Source organism: Nannobrachium achirus, assembly GCF_963921795.1.
Source record: "Nannobrachium achirus genome assembly, chromosome: 10".
NCBI lineage: Eukaryota > Metazoa > Chordata > Actinopteri > Myctophiformes > Myctophidae > Nannobrachium > Nannobrachium achirus.
Genome location: NC_137819.1, coordinates 45,466,565 through 45,489,233, shown reverse-complemented (window position 1 = coordinate 45,489,233; position 22,669 = coordinate 45,466,565).

The following is a 22,669-nucleotide window of genomic DNA, read 5'->3' as shown; positions in this document are numbered from 1 at the left end:
TGGTTAGTGGATTATGCCCTTCATGCGGAAGGTGAGTGGTTCAAACCCTGCTTAAGCTGACGTCGGCAAGGGGGTGAAGACGACAGCCAGCCCCATGGCCTCCCCTAAGTAGGCTTACGTCAACCAATCATGAAAGAAGACTAAAAGTTCGGGCCAGAACATCTATGGTTCGGGCTGCTACGTGGCCCTCACAGCTACGTTGTACTGCGTAGTGTACATGTAGTGAGAAAGGAAGGTGTTGGTTTGAGCAATGAGTATGAATGATGCATGTGGACATTTGGGTATAAATGCATATGGGCAGTTGTTGATGGAAATGAGATAGCATTTATTGTTATTATTGTTTATTGTCATGTGTTTGTTGCAACATATATAAGAAAGGAAATAGTACTAAAATGAAATGATATCCAGAATGCCAGTATGTCAGTATGTAGTATTGAACAGTGAAGCATTAATTAGAAGCATCTGTGTGTTTGTTTCAGGGGGGAAATGGCAAAGATCTGTTGAAGAATGAAGGTCATGTGTCAGTATGCATCCAGATAGTAGTAAATGCAAAGTGTGTGAGGTAGGCAAAATAGAATGATTGTCTGCGAATTGTCTATAGCATTAGCAACGGCATATTGTAATGTAACAAAAGGCTGTTTGGATGATTGTCTTTGGCTTGTAGATCGACTATTTTCTAATAGCTCATGTACAGTATACAGTATATAAGTGGCTAAACTGGAACTTCAAGGACCCATTTGAGAACCTGTCTTTTAAACTACCATTTGCAGAGATGGAAGTGTGATGCAGTTGTGACTAGGCCTATACGTTTCTTTCTGTGATTTACTCCTGACATCTTGCCAGTCAGTGGCTTCAAGTGATCGAGTGATCTTTGGTGATGAAGGTTCAGCTCAAGCTTGGGAAATCAATTGTTTTTGGAGAAATCAGATTGCACAATTCACCAGGACCGTCTCCGCCACGAGCCGAGCAACCCTGTTTTTTTTGCCATCATAAGGGCGCTGTCTTATATGACGCGTGGTGGCTCATGGTCTCATCAAGATCTGTTGGAAGAAAAGCCATGCAACAAAAGTTTGGAGTTGTAGGAAAAACAAAAGGACAAAAACTTTCCAGTGCTGCTTTTAGTAGCATCACTGCTTCCACCAGCACTGCAGTCAATAAATATCTGAGACAATCTCCCCATTGCTCCCATATATCAGACAGACTCTAAATCCAGTCTGGGAAGCATTCAGTGCTATCTGATCCCTGCTGTCACATCCGCACACACACACACACACACACACACACACACACACACACACACACACACACACACACACACACACACACACACACACACACACACACACACACACACACACACACACACACACACTCAAAGAGTACCAGTGCCACATCTACCCATCTCGCATGGCTGCCTCTATATTTCATAACATGTCATGTACCAATGTGAGATATGGCTCCTGATTTCATTTGTGTGGAGCAATGGTGGACCTCTTATCTCACACTGGGATTGAAATAGCCGTGGATCAATGTTGTTAATATGTCAGTCTCAAACCCATGGCAGTAGTGCTTACATGTTCTGGAAGATAGTCCCCAGCTCTGCAGAGGAACTGTGAGGAACTCTTAAAGATACAAGCAGGTGTTGCAATAAATGTCCTATGTTGTCAACATGCCGTCGTATGATGTTCTTACCGTTCACACCTTTCACTGTGCTTCATTATTTAGCTTGAAACTGACTGGCTTTGTGAGCATGGTTCTTCCTGACGTCAGAGGTGATGCCATTAGGCCAATAATCATGCAAAGTGTTTTGCACATGCAATGTTCTGTCTGCAATGTTTTTCCCATTTCATACTGATGATGTGTCCAACATGCTAGCGCAGTCAGGCTGATCTGGTCAGATCAAACTGGAGTTGTGTCTGGGTTACTACTGAATGTATAGTTTACCTTAGAAATGGGCAGTAACTTGATTCATATTTGGTATGCTTAAAGTTAGGATCTGTTGTGCGTTAAAGCTACAAATTCACTAAGAACAGTTTTACCACTAACAATTTGACCAGTTTCACAAAGGTTCCCATAGTGTTGTCTGGTTTGGGACAGCATCTTCAAATGGAATCTAAATCTAAACTACCCCCTTGATTGTGACATCAATGTCCTTTGCAAAGTGAACATCTCTAATTCTTATTTTAATCAAAATACAGCTGATATTCCTTTAGATATTGTAAGGCCATTAAATCATTGAACAATCATACAAATAAATCCTCACACTGGAAGCTATACCAATTAAGCTCTTTAAATAAATCATTTGTACTCTGTTTTAATTTGTTTCCCGATATGAAATGTAAAAACTTTCTTCAGCTGAATGATGAAATAAGAGAGAAAAGAAATTATCGTCCTTTGACTGCCGTTTATCTTAGATCTGTTGCCAAAAGTCTGGGACACATTGTTTCTTAATGAGGAAGAAAAAACGATTTACCTGAAACAAAGTGATCTCTTCAGTGTACAGATAGACAGCAAATAGTGGAAAAAATCTTTTTACTTCATAACCCGCAATACTTGAGGGCAGCAGCACTCAGTCAGGAGGTACTGTAGAGGGGCCGTCCAAGTGGAAACGAAAGGTCCCCGGTTCAATCCTTGGCTCCTACAGATTTTTTTGCCCCTGAGCAAGACTCATCACCTCCAGCAGCTCGCCTCTGTGCTCACACTGAGCAAGCCACTGCTGCCTCAATGCAGAGAATTCATTTTCACTCAGGGATCACTACAAATCCTCTTCTTTTATTCTGCCTTCTTGTAATGATTTCTTAACCCTCCCATTTTCTGGGTGATATTTCTTTGTCATATTTCTTATTGGCGGGACCACAGTGCAGTTCAGTCATTAATGTGGTCTTTGTGCTCAGTAATTGAATCGGATTGGCCTGTAGGAAACGTATTTTAAGGAACCCAAAGCCATCTTCTGCCAGTGTCTTCAATATAATGGGAATCATGAAAGAGTGAAAAACATCTGCAACCAACAAACATTTAGCAGCGAGTTGAGAAGAGATGATGAGTAGCTGTTTTTTCCCCCCCGAGTGAGATTGGAATGACATTTACGTTGTCTCTAGATTCTTGGAAAAGTGCTGTGTGAACACTCAAAAGAAACACACGCTCACACACATGCACACAGACAGACAAACATGCACACTACTGTATATACACTAGAAGACTAGATACCTTCAAGCACATTGAAAAAAGCTGATAAGTCATGCAGTGAATGTCATTTGTCACACCAGCATAATCTTTTAATATGAATCAGAATCCTTCCTGTATTCAAAGTCCTTCTTGCATTCAAAGTCTGACAAGCTGTCAAGTCAAACATGAGAAAGTGAAACCAGTGATGAGTGATTATATCCGCTTCGAATACATACCCATAGACCACTTATCATGTCGCTGCTGGAAACCTTTTTGCAGCTCATTCATAGCCTTTTCTGTCGAATGCAATGCCATTGTGTAACCAGCTCCATAACCAGTTTGCCATTTTTTATTGCTGCAAATAAAGTAGTCCAATCAACCCTTTAAGTTCACACAACCCATATAATAATGACTCTGAATGCCAGATGATACAGAGTTTTAACATTTAAATGATTCTGTAATTTCGGACTAACGCGTGACTAATAGCTTTCTCACTCTTTCTCTCTTGCCTCCTATCTTTCCCTCCTCCCCTCCCTCACCATCATAAGGCTCTTATTTTCTAATAGCCTTCTTTTTCCACTGCTTCCCGGCTGTTTGTCAGGAGACGTGGTAAAAAACATTGGGAAAGTGAGGGATGAAAAGCTGCCACTTTGCCAAAGGCAGTTTTAATTGGGGCTCAGGGGAAAAGTAGCCTTGGGGGAAAGGGAGCTCTTCCCGTTTTGCAGATTCTCTTCTGCTGCCTTTATGGAAGTGCCAGTTGGGGAAAAGGAATGTGGTTCTGTTGACGAAGAATTCAAAAGAGCCGCCACTGTTGGTGCTTCAAAAAGCCTGTGTGCATTTGTACGCGATGAAAAGGCAGGGGCTTTCTTACTCCCTAAATAGCGCGTAAAAAACAAATGGGCCCGGTTTATTCTCATGGAATCCTTTTGCAAACGATTTCGAACTAATGCCGTAACTTCATACAAGTGTCTCTCAAATGTAGTGAAAATATGCCTATTTTCACATTTAAAAAAATATAGGCCTATATTTTAATTGAATTTGTCATTCCCGCAACATACTCTATGATCTACATCTTGGAGTTGGAACCAGACTAAAAAGAGAAAGCAGTCAAACTGGAACAACCGCTTATTGATTCTGCATTATTTTAAAATGTTAAATTGACTTGTACTACTGTTTGGGTAATGATACGCATATTTAATCTCCACCACGAGATTGGTGGATTCACTCCCCAGTCTGTGTGGCTGTCCACCAGTGGTGGAAAAAGTACTCAAATGTTTTACTTAAGTAAAAGTATCAATACTCATACTGGCATTTAGAAATACAAAGTCCGGAATTCAAAAATTACTTGAGTAAAAGTACAAAAGCATTGGCATCAAAATGTACTTAAAGTACAAAAAGTAAAAAGGGCTCATTTTGCAGAATGTCCCATTTAAAGTTTTCAAATTTATACAAATCCTTATATATAATCCTTATATGGATGCTACAAATAGCATCCATATTTTCACATGGACAAAATGTATATAATGATAATAATCTACAAGGTAATTATTAACTAAAGTTTTCAAAGCAATTTTCCATTCCAGGCTATGGGATAAGCCTCCCACTACTAAGTCAAGGTACAGTGTTCCTTCCGGCTTATGGGATGTGTCGGTACATTTCCCAGGTCTGTATAACCCCTGGCTGTGTTGATGTCAGCTATTAATGAGCATAAAGAAATAGTAATAGTAATTTGGGGTAAGACATTAAACTCACAGAACAGGCATCATCTATTATATATTAGTGTATTAGTCCAGCGCAGGGTTAGAAATGACGTCTCCCCCTCCCCTTAGGGAATTAATTAAATGACCTACCTGATGTATCTTCAGTGTCCAAGGCACTGTTTTTAATGATGGAGGGATCAATTCAAGGCCTGAGCTGACTGAGCTTCTGGGTCCAATCCATGTCACTCATTCAAACCCTTTCATGAAGGACACTGCCGAGGCCAGGTACACAGTAAAACCGTTCTGGTTAATTCATCCGCTTGTTACTCTGAGAGTGTACACATGGATCCATTTGGTTCCATTGTCAACTCTCAGAGTTAAATTAACGGTGAGGATTATACAGCGCAGAAAAATCCTCACCGTTAAAACAGTTTTGTTGCGGTACTGGGATGTGGGTCCATCTGAAATGAATTGAAACTCTTTCATGTTTTGCATTGTTGTTCATTGCACTGTAGTCTGTCCAATTTGTTGAGTGCTGAATATTTAATGGAACACATTGGAAAGGCTTTGGCTTTTTTCCCCCCTTTTTCATCCAGTTGGCGTTTTCTAATATGTTGCACCTAAAACTTTTAATGAAATATTCAATCAATCAAAAAGTGATTCGCTGCTCGATACTCTGTTAGATGAACTTAAAGATGGAAACTTATACAGTCAAACAGTACAGTGCATGTTTGATATCAATGACTCCTTAAGCATCCACAAAAATCTGTATAGTTATTAGACATTTTTCAAAATGTCTAATCCTCTTTAGATGTAGTGCTTGCTATTGTGTATGTGTGATTTCCAGGGGCTTGAAGCACAGGTTCCACATGTCCACAGGGCTCAACATCAACTTTCAGGCACTGACAGTCTCCACTCTTCCTCCACTCGGGTACAGTAATTCCCTCTATTGTGCAAGGTCACTTGCCGATTCCCCCTACCAACCTGTCTGTCTTTTACTTCCTTGCTGTAGGCAACTTGCAGCTATAGTTCTCACTGTAATCCATATGAATGACGACATTCTCAGTCAAACTCGCTGAAAATTCTCAGGCTTTCATACTGGTGCCTTAAAAGGCTCCTTGCTTTTGCTTTGAAGCCTCGTCTGTTGATTTAAAAAAAAATATATACAGTATATTGAACACTCCTCTTCTTGTTTTGAAGCTTCACCTCAGCCTCCATCAACTTTGACCATAGGCGCAAATCGCGGGGGGACAGGGGTTACGTGTCCCCCCCCAGGTCCAATTGGTACCCCCCAAAAAAAAAAAATTTCTAAAAAAAAAATCTTTTTTTTGAGAAAATAATTATTGATGACATTTTAAAGTATTTAAGAGTGCTGCTGGAATAACTCAATAGATAGTCCCCCCAGGAATCCGCGGAGAAAAAGTATTGATTCCGCGGAGAACAATCCTGATAATGCGGAATTCTGCGGAGAACATTTCTTGATTCCGTGGACATTAAAAAACAACCTAAAACCAGTAAGACTCCCTAATCGGGAGATAAGCGACCGTAGGTCTCGCTAGAAGAGGGCCATGTGAGAAATGAGGGGTGGGGTCTCCGCGTTGCCTTGGCGGACGAATAGGTACCGGCCCCGGCTCTCCCGGACGCTCCTAGGCCGAGTTAGGGCATTTTATGTGAGCTGCAGTGGAGGGGGTCCTCCACTGGGGGCGCCACCACTTTTGCATCCGTTCTGGAGCACCAGGAGTGGGTGGTCCCCGGGAATTCCCCGTGAGCAGCCCTGTGGGGGTGGTCATTTGGTCATTTTTGCACATTTGGTATTTCTTTTACACCTGGGGGTCCCCCAGGGACCTGGGGGTCCCTGGAACTCCGGGGGTCCTTGGAGGTTGTAGTTTGGCAGGCAAGGAGTTTGTGTGGAAATTTTGGCATGGATCGGGGCAACGGTTGTGGAGATATGAGCAGGGCAAAAGTGTGACTCACTCACTGACTGACAGACAGCCCGTGGAGCTTTTGATAGTAAATGCGACCTACGGTCGCAATGACCAGTTATCAAGCTAAAAATTATGTAGTTCTAACAATCAAGTAAAACCCTTCATGAAATAGCTACAATTAATTGTAATTAGTGGTTAGAATAATCAAATAATCATTTTTGAGAATAAAAATCTAATATTAAATCTATTATTTTTTAATTGCTATGGTTTTTAATAATTACTTTCTGTTGCAAAGACTATATTGTCATCCAAACCATGCCCATAGTAACCACATTTTAGAGGATATCCTACCTACTACCTAGAATAGGTGTAATATTTATTTATTCTCTTCTGCATTATTGCCAGGACCATAGAGAGGAACTATAGTTCAGGACACAGTTTCTGTCAGGAACGATTGTGGGACCGGACCATCCAGCAACAACAGCAGGAGGGGGAAGCTAAGCTCTGTATGAGGTGGCCACTGGTCAAATCATGTACAAATCGTTTTATAATAGTAGTAATAACAGTTGACTCTCAGTCTGAGAGTCTCAGAGTGAGTGATGACATCATAATGTGGCGACTTTGTTTTGGCTGTGGTGGATACACTCTCTTGCTGTGGTGTGGAAGAAGCCAGAAGGACAGCATGCTTTTTTCATTGGACTATGTTTTCATTGGACTACATTTATTGGAATTAAATGGATACCGACCTCACAACCTGTCCCAAGTTGCTACAGAACTAGAACTGTACATTTCGGGAGGACCAAGTTGACCAACAAGCAACAATGGTAACTATTTACTTTTTCATGTAAGCTTTTGTTGTGTTGGTTATTGCAGTAGTGATAACTTGAAAAGTAAATAAATAATACATCATAAAACCGTTAAGGCCCGTATCTGAAGGAAAATGAGGGGGTAAAACTGGCCGAAAACCGATCTCTGCACGCCAAAAAAACGAAATCGCGCGCGCGCGCGCGCACACGCATCGCGCACGCGCGTCCGGCGGCGCGCGCTTTGCGCGCGCAGGTCCCCCCCTATGCATTTCGTGGATCTACGCTGCTGACTTTGACCTAAGTTTAGTAATGATCTTCCTTCTCTTTCTCACATTGCGAGGATGTCTGCACAGCTCGCTCAATTTTTTTTTCAAGCTTTCAATCTTGTGGATGGGTGCATCAAGAGTATGATTGTTTTGATCTGGTTCAATTGTAGCAGTATTGATAATACTATTCTTTACCAAGTATGAGGGACTCTCCATTTGTCTCCGTCACTCCTTTTCTCTCTCTCTCGTTGGTGTCCCTTGTTTTCTAAAGGAGTCGTTCCCTCAGCGTCCGTGCTCCTGACTTCCCTCGGAGAGCTTTCATACCCGTGGCGGCCCGTATTGAATTTCTGTCTGAACACGACCACACAGTGCCAGCGATGGCCGAGCCGAACTCTAAAGAAATGTCCATCAACAGTCGGCTGGGCAGGAGGAGCCAAGTGCAACAACAATGGTGGCGGGAGTGACCCTCATGACAGCCTGGCATCACCAAGAGTAATTGCCTGTCATGTGCCGCACTGTTTCACTTTCAATAAAAGCGCCCTCTGTTATTCATTTAAAGTTAAGCCGGGGCGGCCAAGGTCACCGCGCATGTCCTGTAAAAAAGGGGATAATTGAATGCCACACCTTCTCTCCAGGCTATAGCCAGATGGACTGACGCTGTGTGTCAACAACAGTGGATGGAGGTTAAGAGGAGAGGCATTTGCATTTGAATGTGGGCCATTACAGTACTGTAGGTGTTCGTTGTCATCAGTGCGTTTAGGCACTGGCAAGAGGAGCTGCCAGGGTGACTCACGTTTCTTTATTTTGCTTCCCCCCCCCCCCGTTCTCCCTCGCTTTGCCCTCTTTGGCTCATCAGATCATACTGTACTTTCCTTCCTCACTGTCCATCGCACTTGATTTTCAAATTACAGCTCTAAAAGAAAACTGAGTGGTTCATTGGGGACTAAAGGGATACTCTACTCATTCTTCTCTGACCTCCCCTCTTCTTTTCTTTTTTGATTTCTCTCTTTCTCAGACACCCTAACCCCTTCTCTCTTTTTCTGGTTCCTTCTCCCAGCAATGCCCCCCCTCCCCACCGCCCACCGCACGCTGTCTCTTGCTTTGACGTTTTTTACATCCCGTGTTGAATAATAGATGTCTGGTGCAGAGCAGGGCCTTGGTGTGGATGTGGATGGGGTACCGATGCTCTGTGTTGAATGGGAGAAGAGGCTGGTTGAACAGGGGGAGGTGAGAGGGGGAGAGAGGGAGAGAGGGAATGTGTGTGTGTGTGTGGTGCAGCAGCGGAGAGATGGAGGTATGTTAAAAGATTCATAGCATGGGATAGCCCAGGTCAGCTGGGGCCTCCTTGCTTGCTTGCTTGGCTGCAACATACCATACCTACAGTACCACCCCATGGCAGAGAGAGAGAGAGATGTATGTGTATGTGTTCACTTCAGTACGTGTGTGTGCACAGGTATCGAGATAGACAGAGATAGTGATGCTGTGTGTGGAATGCAGTGGGAGGTCCGAAGGAAAGAAACATAACCGTTGAGAGTGCAGCTAGAGAGCGCAATGCAGTCATTGATATGTTTATGCCTGGGGCCAAATTGTGCTGTGATTAATGTGTAGAGGCCACTGCACTAATGAACCACTCATGCAGTAATATGTTTAAGGGTCAAGAAATGTGAGCGTTGATACCATTTTAATGATATAGCATGCACAATTTATGTTTCAATCTGGAAAAAGAGAGACGGGGTCTGATGGTCGAGACTGGCGAGGCTTCCCTGTTTTCAATGCCGTCTTGGCACAAATGTTTAACATATTTATGCACAAATTTGCTTCCTTGGCCTATATGGCAGCGTGCACCAAAAAACGCTTGCTGCTGATCGGTCCAGTGGGTTGCAAAATTAGACAGACCGGCAGACACACAGACATACCCCCTTCTAGATGGCTTGCCCCCTATACCACTGTTTCCCAAACAGTGTGTCGCGACCCATTTTTGTCACAGACCAATTTTTTTGGGTCACGACTCACGACTAGAGTAAAAATGTTCTTTTCCTATTTTTTATATATATATATTTCAAAAGATGGAAAATCTTTTGAAATGTATCCTTTTATTTTTAGAAATAAAAAAGGAAAGAATTGTTTACATTTTCAACACATCTAAGAAATTCCATAAGTAAAATAAAATAATAATTAAATCAATCAATGAAAGTAGTGAAAATAGCCGATCTACAAGCTCTCAACGCAGTGCGAAGCGACTCGTTGTGAGCTTGTAGATCTGTTATTTTCACTAGTTTGGGTCCTGTCCGAATGTCTAATTTCTCTTTTCGGTCACAGGCTAAAATGTTTGGTAACCATTGCCCTATATACTGTAGGTGCCATGCTGTGATGAATACCTGTGCAAATAGGCTGTATATACGGTATTCTGCGGTTGTGTAGAAACATTATGGGTTGCACACAGGGTTTTATTCGCATACTGTACACAGGTGCCACCTTTATAGGGAGAGCGCATCGCACTGTCAATGAATATGTTACCGAGTCTGTCAGATTAAGAAAGACGGCCAGAGAGCTCCATCTAAAATCAGGTGGAAGACATTTCCACTTCTGCCATGCATTTATCATTCTACATCAGTGGGTGTTTTTATTTTTCCACTTTATTTCTCTCTGTCAAAACAACACCTTTGGCATCTATTGGATTTCATATATATGAGTCTATCTTTTCCCCTCTCGGGAGAGAATGGGAGAATTAAAGGTCGGGAGGAGAGGGAGAGAAACGAATGATGGTGCTATAATGACTCAGGTGTGCGGTATAATAACGTGTTCAGCATAAAGTATGGAGAAAAAAGGTTTAATCATCCTCAGGTTTTGGGTATTCTGTAATAATGTTGATGTATCGGCAGTATTATCAACCTGGTCTGGTTTGATACTGCTACACGGCCCAACCATATTGGATTTTGTGTTCACTCAAAGGTCCCTTGCAAGGTGGTGGCAGATGACAGAAAATGCACTTTACCACTGGCAAATTCTTGGTGCCTGGTGTATTTATTTCGTCTGTCTCTATCTTCTATACTTGCAGTATATATCTTGACACAACATAGTGCTGTACCTGTACCCAGTGGCGTAACAAGCCAACACTGGGCCCTAATCCAGAGGTAGTCAATGTGGGTTGTCTCTTTTTTTTGATTGATTGAGTATTTTATTAGACAAAAGTGGAGAACGGAACAAGTATAGTCAATACAATAAAATAATGTAGTACAGTACAAGTACAGTCAAACACCCTGCCTGAAAGGAGCATCCCAAATAAGACCTTTTACGGTATTTTTTTATGTCGGAAGTCCTTCGTATTCAACTCATGGATATAACTCATATAATAATAGCAAAAAAAAAAAAAAAAACATTCAAATATCATCACAGTTATAAAAACAGTATATGTACAGGGTAGGGGAGACAAGGGGGGTGGGGTTAAGGTAAGGGGGGGGGGGGTGCTCACTTCTCGCCTGTCTATGGGAGAAGTGATAACTACTGTACCTATGCCTCTGGCCTGGAAAGGTGAGTTTTCAGGGCAGTCTTGAAGGAAGCCAGCGAGCTACATGTTTTAAGGGAAGTAGTCAAGGAATTCCACACTTGGGTGGCAGTGTTGTAGAAGGAGAGTTGCTTAGTTGTTTTACCCGGTCATCCACATTGAGCCATCTCATCTATCTAACCATCTTTCTCTCACACAGACTACTACACATATCATCTGGTGCTAACACAGGTGTGAACATCATTATTTTTTAATCCAATCTTTAACAAGGAGCAATATCATGCTGTTGTGAAAAGATGTGACACTGAGTTGTAGTGGGCTTGACAAGTCCCTCATGCCCACTACAACATGGAACTCCAGAGTTGTGGTCACACCAGAAATGGTCAGAGCAAAATTACTTTGGGCGTCCTTGTCAGAAACTTGACAACCAAAATGCAATTAATTACTTCACCAGGTGTGAGGTGCAGTAGCTTTGCTTATTACAGAAGAAAGCACTAAACACAATTGAATCAAGGAAACATAGTTATACCATCAATCAGTGCCTCACGACTGAAAAGCATGACACATCTCTTTTTTTATGTATTTCTATTCTGGCAGAGGGGTTTGGAATAGTATGCTACACAACCATGTGGAAAACTTCCTATTTTTAAAACGAAGCCAATGGTAAATTTATATAGCACCTTTATCCAAGGCGCTTTACAGAGATTGTGCATTACATTCACCAATTCACACACACATTCATACACCGATGGCGGAGGAAACCATGCAATGCACCAACCTGCTCACCGGGAGCAACTAGGGGTTCAGAGTCTTGCTCAAGGACTCTTTGACACTAACTCTGGGGGAGCCCGGGATCGAACTGGGAACCCTTTGGGAACCCTCTGTGTTCTAATGACGGTTTCTCTACCCCTGAGCCACTGCATCACCTAATAACTCTTATTGTGCCAATCCCGAACTAGTTCGGGATAGTTTGGACCTCATTAACGTTCAGGGTGCCAATCCCGAACTAGTTCGGGATTTTTCTTATAAAAAAAAAAAAAAAAAAAGATTGCGAGCCGGGCCGCCGGCCGTCATCTGTTTACACGGCCCGCGAGCGCGTCGCCGATATTTGCCATCCACTCCAATGCAATCCAGGATCTTTAGAGCTCATTTTCTCTGTTCCATGCATATCCATGAGGTGTGCAAGGTTTAATCACGGCTAAATCGCCGAAAATAGGGCTTCTAAAATGCTTGGTAGCCAATAGCTAACTTCAAGCTAACTTCATCCTGTTCCTGTTAATGCACAAAGGAAAGTGTTCAGGCGCGTCATGGCTGCGCATGGCTTGTGCATATACAGCGTATGTCTATGGTGGATTCTATGGCCATTGGGCGCCCTCTAGTGGTGATTCTGGGCACTGAAAGGGTTACAGTAACTATAACGGCGTTACTGAATGGGAAAAAGACAGTGTTACGTCATTAGTTACAGAGAAAAGTAGTTTGTTACGGAAGGCTGTTACATTGTAACGCACTGCTGGTGCAGAAGTAGGCCATACATGGCCACGAGTGCCCAAGGCGCAAGTTGGCACCTTGACAAGGACCAGGAAATGCATTTCATATCATTCATTTCCTATAGCACTGGGTTTGAAGGCTGTGTAGCAGCCAGACAATCTAGTTATATAAAAATCATGTGTGTGTGCATGGTGTGCCAGGGCAAGCAGGGATCCATTATACCAAAAGCCTGCTGGGAAAAGACACTATGCTCAAGAAAGACTTAGCTGCTTGGATACCCCCCACCCCCACCTCAGATATCTGTTATAAGATGAAACTGAAAGCTGAGTATGATCATTATGAAAGTGTTTTTTTCTCTCGTAGTATAATTACTACGCTCCCAATTAGATTTATGTTTCCAAGGGAACACATTCTGCAGAGACTTCAGTGACTCTCGATCTACCTTTAAATATGTGCTCTGATGTCTCGATAGTGGGGTGGATGAAAGAGTAGCGTTGTTCACATGTGTACTCTAAAGCCCAGCATGTAACCAACTGTGTGTGTTTGCTTTTCCTTTTTGGAGTGGAGGTCCAGTGGGATCCATATTATTATTACACTTATTGGAGGATACTATGTCATCGGTCATGAGCACGCACACACACACACACACACACACACACACACACACACACACACACACACACACATATATATAAACTCAATTCTGAGCCATTTTAATTCTAGTACCTTTCAAAACCCAAGAGCTAAAACACCTACATTCGTCATTGTTAGTTGGATACTAAAGCCGTTGTTACTACAGTTAATGGTGGCCTCCTGAGATACCAGGTTTTGATTTGATGGGCACTGTGTTATTCCAGGTAAGGTTTCCTCATTGCTATTTTGGATTCCCATAATTCATTACCTTATATTACAGTTGGCTGTCTACCCGTCCAGCCTCGACAAAAGCCAATCTTTTTAAGAGCCTTTACTGGAGCCATACAGAACCAATGAATGTAGGTGTGTGTGTGTGTGTGTGTGTGTGTGTGTGTGTGTGTGTGTGTGTGTGTGTGTGTGTGTGTGTGTGTGTGTGTGTGTGTGTGTGTGTGTGTGTGTGTGTGTGTGTGTGTGTGTGTGTGTGTGTGTGTGTGTGTGTGTGTGATTAATTACATCAAACACATTTAAAACTGTAGTGACATTCATTTAGTTTCTTTCATTTTAGTCTCCCATGCCTCATTCCACTAAATAACATCCTCTGTCTTTCCTTCCTGCACCTTGAAAGCCGCGGCAGAACCCTCTGAACAGAGGTAGCGCCGAAGAAATAAGCCATTTATTTACAAACATGTTTTAAAAAAACAAAGCCCACATGATAACAACACGTAATGGAGTGCTCGATACAGCGTACATATTCATCCTGCAGAGGTCGGCGATCTTACTTTGGCGAGGCGGAGGGGAGATCAATTCCATTCGTTTACGTGCGGCGAAGCAGGGAAAGGAGCGATAGAGAAGCGGCGCCCGAACATGATTGAGACCGCGATCCACGAACAGAGACAAAGAGCAGCCATGTTGTGTGCCCTTCTTGTCGAGTTTCAACAACGTGGAGAGTAGGAGGCCACTCCTAGCCACCCATCCATCCAGAATGTGAGTCAACGGCGCGGCCTGCTGGATACTACGAGCATCACACCCAGTCCCAGAACATGATTGAGAGAGGATATTAACCGTTTCAGATGGCTCCAAAATGACACAGAGAAGAATGGCCGATGTTTTTTTTTTGGATTATTATCATTTATATCAAAAGTCCGGGAATAGACGTGTGGCTGATTGGACCAAGTAGGAAGTCCGAGGGAGTACGGCCAGGCTTAGAAGGTGTTAATATCCAATGTGACACAATTGAACATTTGCAATGTTCAAGTAATGATAGGAAATGGAAAGGAAGTGAGCTTGAGTAAACAGTGATGGAAATACTGTGAAAACACATGACTTAAAGGAGTAGTTCACCCCCAAAATGACTTTTTTTCCCATTACTCTCGCCATGGAGACTTGAGTTCAATAATATATATATTTTTTTATTTGTCAAGACAAAAACTGATTTCAGTAAATGTACCCCCATTGATTCCCGGGAGGGGTACATTTATTGTTATCAAATTATTGTCTTAGGAATGCGACAAAAACTCAAAGATATTATTGAACTCAAAGCTCTGACATCACGCTCTGGCTTCACTGTGATGTCACACTAACAGAAAACCTTTTATGCCGATATATGGAGTTCCCTGATGTCATCAATATTAATGATGCCCTGTTAGAGAGATCCCTGTGATGCCAGGGGGACAAATTTGGTTCTTGGACGTATTCCGCTTCTATGTGTTGTAAACTCTAGGGGTGAGGCCTCTAAACTGAGAAGAGTCTTGAGTGATAATTAAATGGCTATTGCTTTCAGATGCACTACCGACCCAACCGTTTCATAAATCACACATGAACCCTATTGTAAGATGAACCCTCTGTGGTGGATTCTACCGTAGATAAATGAAGGCTTTTTACTAGTTCTGCTTCCGTTTAGTATATAAATGTAACACATGAACGTAGACAGCATGAAGGTCCTGGTTGCTGGGCTGACTGTGTCCATGCTGACAAATTGTATTGTATTAATAAGCCCTATGTGCCAATTACGTGTTGCCAAGCTGCCCATCGTGTTGCCAACAATATGCCTCGTGTATCACAGTAAGCACCTGGGCAGAGAAGGTTAAATAAGTTCACATTCACACCGGGGAGCTCAGCCAGTTGAACCACAGTCTTGTACTAATTGAATTAGTTATAACCAGTAAGACTCCCTAATCGGGAGATAAGCGACCGTAGGTCTCGCTAGAAGAGGGCCATGTGAGAAATGAGGGGTGGGGTCTCCGCGTTGCCTTGGCGGACGAATAGGTACCGGCCCCGGCTCTCCCGGACGCTCCTAGGCCGAGTTAGGGCATTTTATGTGAGCTGCAGTGGAGGGGGTCCTCCACTGGGGGCGCCACCACTTTTGCATCCGTTCTGGAGTAGCAGGAGTGGGTGGTCCCCGGGAATTCCCCGTGAGCAGCCCCGTGGGGGTGGTCATTTGGTCATTTTTGCACATTTGGTATTTTTTTTACACCTCCGGGGGTCCTTGGAGGTTGTAGTTTGGCAGGTAAGGAGTGTGTGTGCAAAATCTGGCATGGATCGGGGCAACGGTTGCGGAGATATGAGCAGGGCAAAAGTGTGACGTCTGACGTGTGACGGACGGACGGACGGACGGACGGACGGACTGACTGACTGACTGACGCACGGACACCTGGTGGAGCTTTCTGTAGTTAGTTGAAGATTATAATAGTAGGATGCAGATTGCAGAATCAATGTAATGTAATTATCTTTATTAGAGAAACTGGTGCCATATTTTAGAGAAACTTTAAAAACTTGAAAGTACTGAAAGGTTGGATACATCATTTACATATATAGTAGCTACTTGAAGGAACCGTTACTCTGAAATAAATTGGTACGCCCAACACTTTCTCCAACTGCTGGGTTGATTACAGATGTGAAACCGGTGCAGATGGTTACCGTTCTCTCTACCCATTCCTGCATCTGGATATTGAGCCGACTGACCTGTTGCACTACGTTTACGTGCTTCCCAAGAATGACACCGACTCAGGTTTATATGACGTTTATATGTCATTTCTTTTAACCCATTTAGGCCTGAACACATTATGACACAATATTTTATGCTTTAAATATAAAAAAATAGCAGATATACAAGCTCACAGCGCGGCACCGAGTGCCGCGCTGCGAGCTTGTAGATCTGCTATTTTTGAAAAATCGTGAAAATTAGAATTTTGACCCGATTCTATAAGTGTCTTTTGAATCCTTCTAAGATTTTTGGAAAATAAAAATCAGCAATCTGGCCAGCCATCGTCAAAGAAAAGGTCCTTTTCACTTAACTTAACTGGAGCTAAGTTAGTCTGTTCTTGAGTGACTACTACTGTATGTCAGTGGTTCTCAAACCTTTTCATGTGAAGGACCCCCAAAATGATATTTATTTGGCCACGGACCCCCATTTCAAAATATCTAGTTCCAGGGACCACCCAGAAGCAAAATTTGAGTTACAAACTTTCTCTTTGAAAATAAATATATTCAAAGATTTGCACACATTTTCACGACTTTTTCAAAAATAGCAGATCTACAAGCTCACAGCGCGGCACCGAGTGCCGCGCTGCGAGCTTGTATATCTGCTATTTTTTAATAGTTAAAGCATCCAATAATTTTAGGCCTAATTTAACAAGCTGGAAAGTGTTTGTTGCATTCAAGGGGGAGAACATTTACAACATTCATACATTGAGATGAAGGCACTGGCCATTGACAGCAGGAATGGTCACCTGAGGATAAACCTGTGATCTAGTGCTGTCTTCACTTTAACCATTATTTTATGCTTTAACTCTTACAAAAATAGCAGATATACAAGCTTGTAGATCTGCTATTTTTGAAAAATCTTGACATTTTGTACAAATCTTGGAGTATTTATATTTAAAGCAAACTTTTGTTACCCAAATCTTTGCTTCTGGGGGTCCCTGGAAAAAACACATTTTGAGATGGGGGGTCTGTGACAAAATGCATATAATTTTGGGGTCCTTGACATGAAGACTTTTGAGAACCATTGATGATAGAAACATGAGTTTTTCAAAAAACCTGTTTAGAAGACATACAATTTTTAAATAGCAGATCTACAAGCTCGCAGCGTGGCACTCTGTGCTGCGCTGTGAGCTTGTAGATCGCCAAAATATAAATAATGTTTAAAATCTTGAGTGACACGGATGTGTTCCTGGTCTTAAAGGGTTAACGGAGGTATCCGTCTGGACGGGTAACACTTGACACTGTGGTTCCCCTGACACATCACAGGTGACATCATAGTGATGTCAGATACTCAGATCTCCGTATATGGGCATAAAAGGGAATATTTTAGGGATCTCCATATATGGGCATAAAAGGGATTGTATCCCTGATGATTCCCTGTTAGGAAAACCACACTAACAAGAATCCATATATGGCCAAGACAGATGGCCCTTAGGCGTCTTACTGGTATATGGATTATTGCTTGGACTGGTGGGTTGGCCAAATAGCTATGATTGGCTGGATGGCCGTTCAATCAATCTAATGAGCCAGTAGGCTTTGGGGAAACGAGTTGTTTTGCTTGGTGGCGTTCAGAGCCACGCTGTGAATCAGCGGAGGAAAAAAGAAATCTGGGCAAGAAGTGGTGGGAATGAAATTAGGTATTTGTGAAAGTAGGACCATGAATGCACCATGAATGCTTGTGACGTGCCTGGGTGAGATCCAGCTATCCCAGACCACAGCAATATTGCCAAGAGAGGTGACCTTTCCCACAAGTGCCTTCTCATTAGCTGTGCTATTTTAAAGCTAGACAGAAAAACATTTACACAGAATGCTCTTCCTGAAATGTCATGTCACTCAAGACCTTGGTACCTTATTTGTGTTGTTTGTACTACTTTTGTTAAAACTGTATTGGGATTTTTCAAACAATACAGTAAGACTTGAACTCAATCGCCCAAAATTACAAAGTAGGCTACAAGGTAGTTGAATGAACTCGAACTCCCCATTGTAATTAGAACTGCAGACTCACTCCCGAGACTCCCTTACACCTTAAGACTCACCTCTTCAGACTCCACCTTAGCCCACGTACAGTAGCACTTACCATAGCACTTGCCCTAGCCTGGGCTACCTTGCCGGTACATGCAAAGTCTAAAACGTATAGATAGCATGTTATGTACGTAGGCTGTTGTCAGCTCATTGTTGGCAATAGATTCCTATTGCTATGCTTTTGATGTATTACCTTGTGCTGTCCTTGCTTAATGAAAGTCGCACTTGATTAAGAGCATAATGCCTAAATTGTAAATTGTAATTGTAATTGAATTGTTTTGGCTACTACGCGCTTCCATGAGAATTCATGTTTTTCAATGAACCAAGTGGCTACCATGAAAATATGACATCAAAAATACAAGTGGAGATGAGGCTTGGTGGCAAATCTCTCTCTCTCTCTCTCTCTCTCTCTCTCTCTCTCTCTCTCTCTCTCTCTCCTACTCTTATTTTTTTTTTGGTCCTTGCATGCTTATCTGTTTCTCCATCTCTCCATTTTCACTTTTTCAGAGGAGCCTTTCTCGGCCAAATTTGTGTCTTTCCTGTTCATCATCCTTCAATTTTCTCTCTCCTCAGCTCTGTCCTCTCCCGCTCTCTGCCCCCTCATCATTAATTCATCCAATGCAGCACAGCAGAGTGTTGGTTGAGGGATACACTTTAACCATAACAAACAAGCCCAAAGATCTGCACTCAGTGGGAATGATCTACACTGACGAGGAGAGGGAGGAAAATAGGTGGGGTGGGGGGTTTATACCACATTTTACAAAGAAAACAAAACTAAAAGGCTTTGTACCCTTTCATCAGAACATGGTTTGATGTTCAGTCGAGCCACGGTTTGAATAGGAATTTGTTCCAGTTATGACGTTCTCAGAGACATACTGAGAATGCTGGAATGTTTCAACCAGACGAAAATCTTTCATTTAATGTAAAAGATTGTATCTTTTGGCAGATGAACAAGGACAATGGCTGCTTTTGTTTTAAAACGGTATACATTAGTCATTCTGTCAGTTTTATATACCTGGAAATACATTTTTGGTTGTGGTGGTGTCATGATGATTTGGTGACCAGTAAGACTCCCTTATCGGGAGATAAGCAACCGTCAGGGCACAGCGTGATTTTTGGGCAAAATGTGTAGGAGCAGTGTCCAAAAATTTGTTTGAAAAAATTGGCCTGATGGTGGCGCTATGTGGGACAGATCCATGTTGATGAGATGAGTGTAGACATACTGTGTACCGATTTGCGTGATTTTAGGGCAAAATATTTAGGAGCAGTGTCCAAAAATGTGTTTGAAAAAATTGTCCTGATGGTGGCGCTATATGGGACAGATCCATGTTGATGACATGAGTGTAGACAAACTGTGTACCGATTTGCGTGATTTTAGGGCAAAATCTGTAGGAGCAGTGTCCAAAAATGTGTTTTAAAAAATCGGACAGAAGTTGGCGCTAAATGGGACAGATCCATGCTGATGACAAGAGTGTAGACATACTGTGTACCGATTTGCGTGATTTTAGGGCAAAATCAGTAGGAGCAGTGTCCAAAAATGTGTTTTGCACGAATCGGCCTCATGGTGGCGCTAGAAGAGGTTCATGTGAGAATTGATGGTGGAGGTTGTGGTTTGGCAGGCAAGGAGTGTGTGTGCAAAATGTGGCATGGATCAGGGCAACGGTTGCGGAGATATGAGCAGGGCAAAAGTGTGACGTGTGACAGGACTGACTGACTGACAGACTGACGGACAGCTGGTCGAGGTTTTGATAGTAACTGCGACCTGACGGTCGCAATAAGAATTACATTCTAACTTCTGGTGTTTGTTGAAGAGGCCAAGTGCTTTTGTCATAGCAACAGACTGAATTGTAGCAAAATCTCAAAAGATTCACTCTATCCATCACCCACTCTGAAGTCTCATCAGGCACCTTTGATAACACTACAAACTCTCCCGGATGTGTGATTTGCACGTCTTTGTGTATTTACCCTTTAATGCATTTGCAAATAAGCTTTGTTCCCAAACAAAACAAAACAAAAATGTAATTTCAGGCCACACATTTGTATTGTATTGAGAGCTGAAGTTGTGCTCAACTTGAGCTCTTAACATTCATTGTCCTGAGATGGAAGCTTGTCCTTGAAGCCATGTATGTAGCTTTCCTTCCGTTGCTCGGAGCAGATTTCCTCCCCAGAGGAGAGCGGTGCTTCTGGGCAGTTTCTGCTGGCTCATGTGCTGCTCTCTTGAGTGACCAATTCTGGCAGGCTCTTTGTCAAAATGCCACAATATCAAGGGTGCTTGTAGGAATGCGTTTGCCCCAAACTGAAAGTCTGCTCATTACTGTCAAGCCACGCTGTTTGTGGATTTTGTGCAATAGTGATGCGTTTGCTTTGTATGCATCCTGTATGCCCGTGTGTTATCAGTGCATGTAGTAAACTTGAATGCTATTTTTGTCAATAATGTATTGGGCCAGACTAACTAAGCGTATTGGGCCAGCCCATAAAAGTGTAATATCTTGAAATCACTTTTCACTGTCTGATCTAGGGTGATCTTTCCAACCTTTGGAAAGAGGCAAATACAGCTAAGTGAACTTGTGCCTGAAAGGTTGCCCACCTTTGTCCTAGCTAACACAACAGAATAGTTTGTGGAGTTGTTGGCCTTAACCACAATATCTAAAGTTTAATGTCTGCATAACAATGGAAGGAGATGTCATAATGTTGCCAAGGGGAAGTATAAATTATAATGGTACAATGTTTTTGAGTGCTGCAATATGCCACAAAGTTGATGTGAAGGGCCTCTGAGTTATGGTGCCTTGTCTTGCCATCTAGGGCCCTCTATGATACAACAACAACCCTCCCTCCATCGATTAATAATGCATGGCATTTTTATAGCATTACCCCAGTGTCATGCTCTTTATAAAACTTAAGCTAGCCCTTTAGAATGGAGTTTGCTGTGCCAGGCTCTTGCTACTTTCAGATGGAGCCAGTGTATAACACACATGGATATTGGTTTCTTTGTAACCTTTTAAAGCTCTATTATGTCATTTTCTTTAGTGACTAAAATGTTGATTACCAATCTGTATGGTAGAGTATGTTAATTAGAGGTCTACACGGGTCCAGTTTTACCTACCCGAACCCAAATGGACCGGCCTATTATTTGGAATATGTGATCCAATACCCGGGCAGAACCGAGCGATGTCGAACCCGAACCTGTGGCCCTGAAATGACCGAATGCCAACGTTATTATATAAGAGTTGTTGTATGATACTTCTTTCTTACCTAAATGTCACCCTGGTTGCAGCTGCTGCTGTCAGTGGCGCCTGCGCCTCTCGTCACAACATGTATTCCCAGACCAGGCAGTCAATGCGGACAGTTTGTTAATACAAATAAATCCATGTTTTCTTTATATCTTCTTCTTTGGCTAGCCAATGCTAATGCTATCATTTTCTGTCACATTTGTTTTTGTTCATTATAGTTTGCTTTGAGTTTCCATTATGCTTTGCAGAGAATGACAACACACAATGACAACTCCATTGTGAACCATTAACCAACACGTTACGTTAATATCAACAATCTTTGATAATAATAATAATATAACTTACCCAGACAGTGTTGTGAGTTCTAAACAACTTAATTTCACCATCAAGGCATCAGATTACATGCTGCATCGTATAGAGCCATCTTGTGGCGTGATCTTGCACGTTCTCTTTCATTCTCGGCTGATTCGGTTCCACTCGGGTATCAAGGAACCGGCGATCTCACTATCAGATACCTGGTACATAGGGTGGCGGCTCCGACCCGGCACCGAGGTCACTGCTTGTGAATGGACCCGGACCTGGCTCGGTACCGGGTCAGATCCCGGGTAATTTCGGTTTTCAGTTTTGATACTTTTACTTCAGTAAAGAGTACTTTTTCCACCACTGGCCTTATGTGAGTATGGCAGTTAAACAAAGATGTATGAATGAACACACTGTGTAACACAGTTGTAATCTTAAATACGTTCATACATTTGCCACTGATTGTGCTAATACCGTCATCATTTTTTGTTAGCTACTGTATAGTTTTAGAAATGTTTATGAACTCTGTGTTTCTTTGCAGTGCTGTGAGAAAGTTGGTTTGATTATAATTGTGACATTATTGTCTCCACCAGCCGAAGGCTGAGGGAGAGTATGTTTTCCCCTCCGTCCGTCCGTCCGTCCGTCCG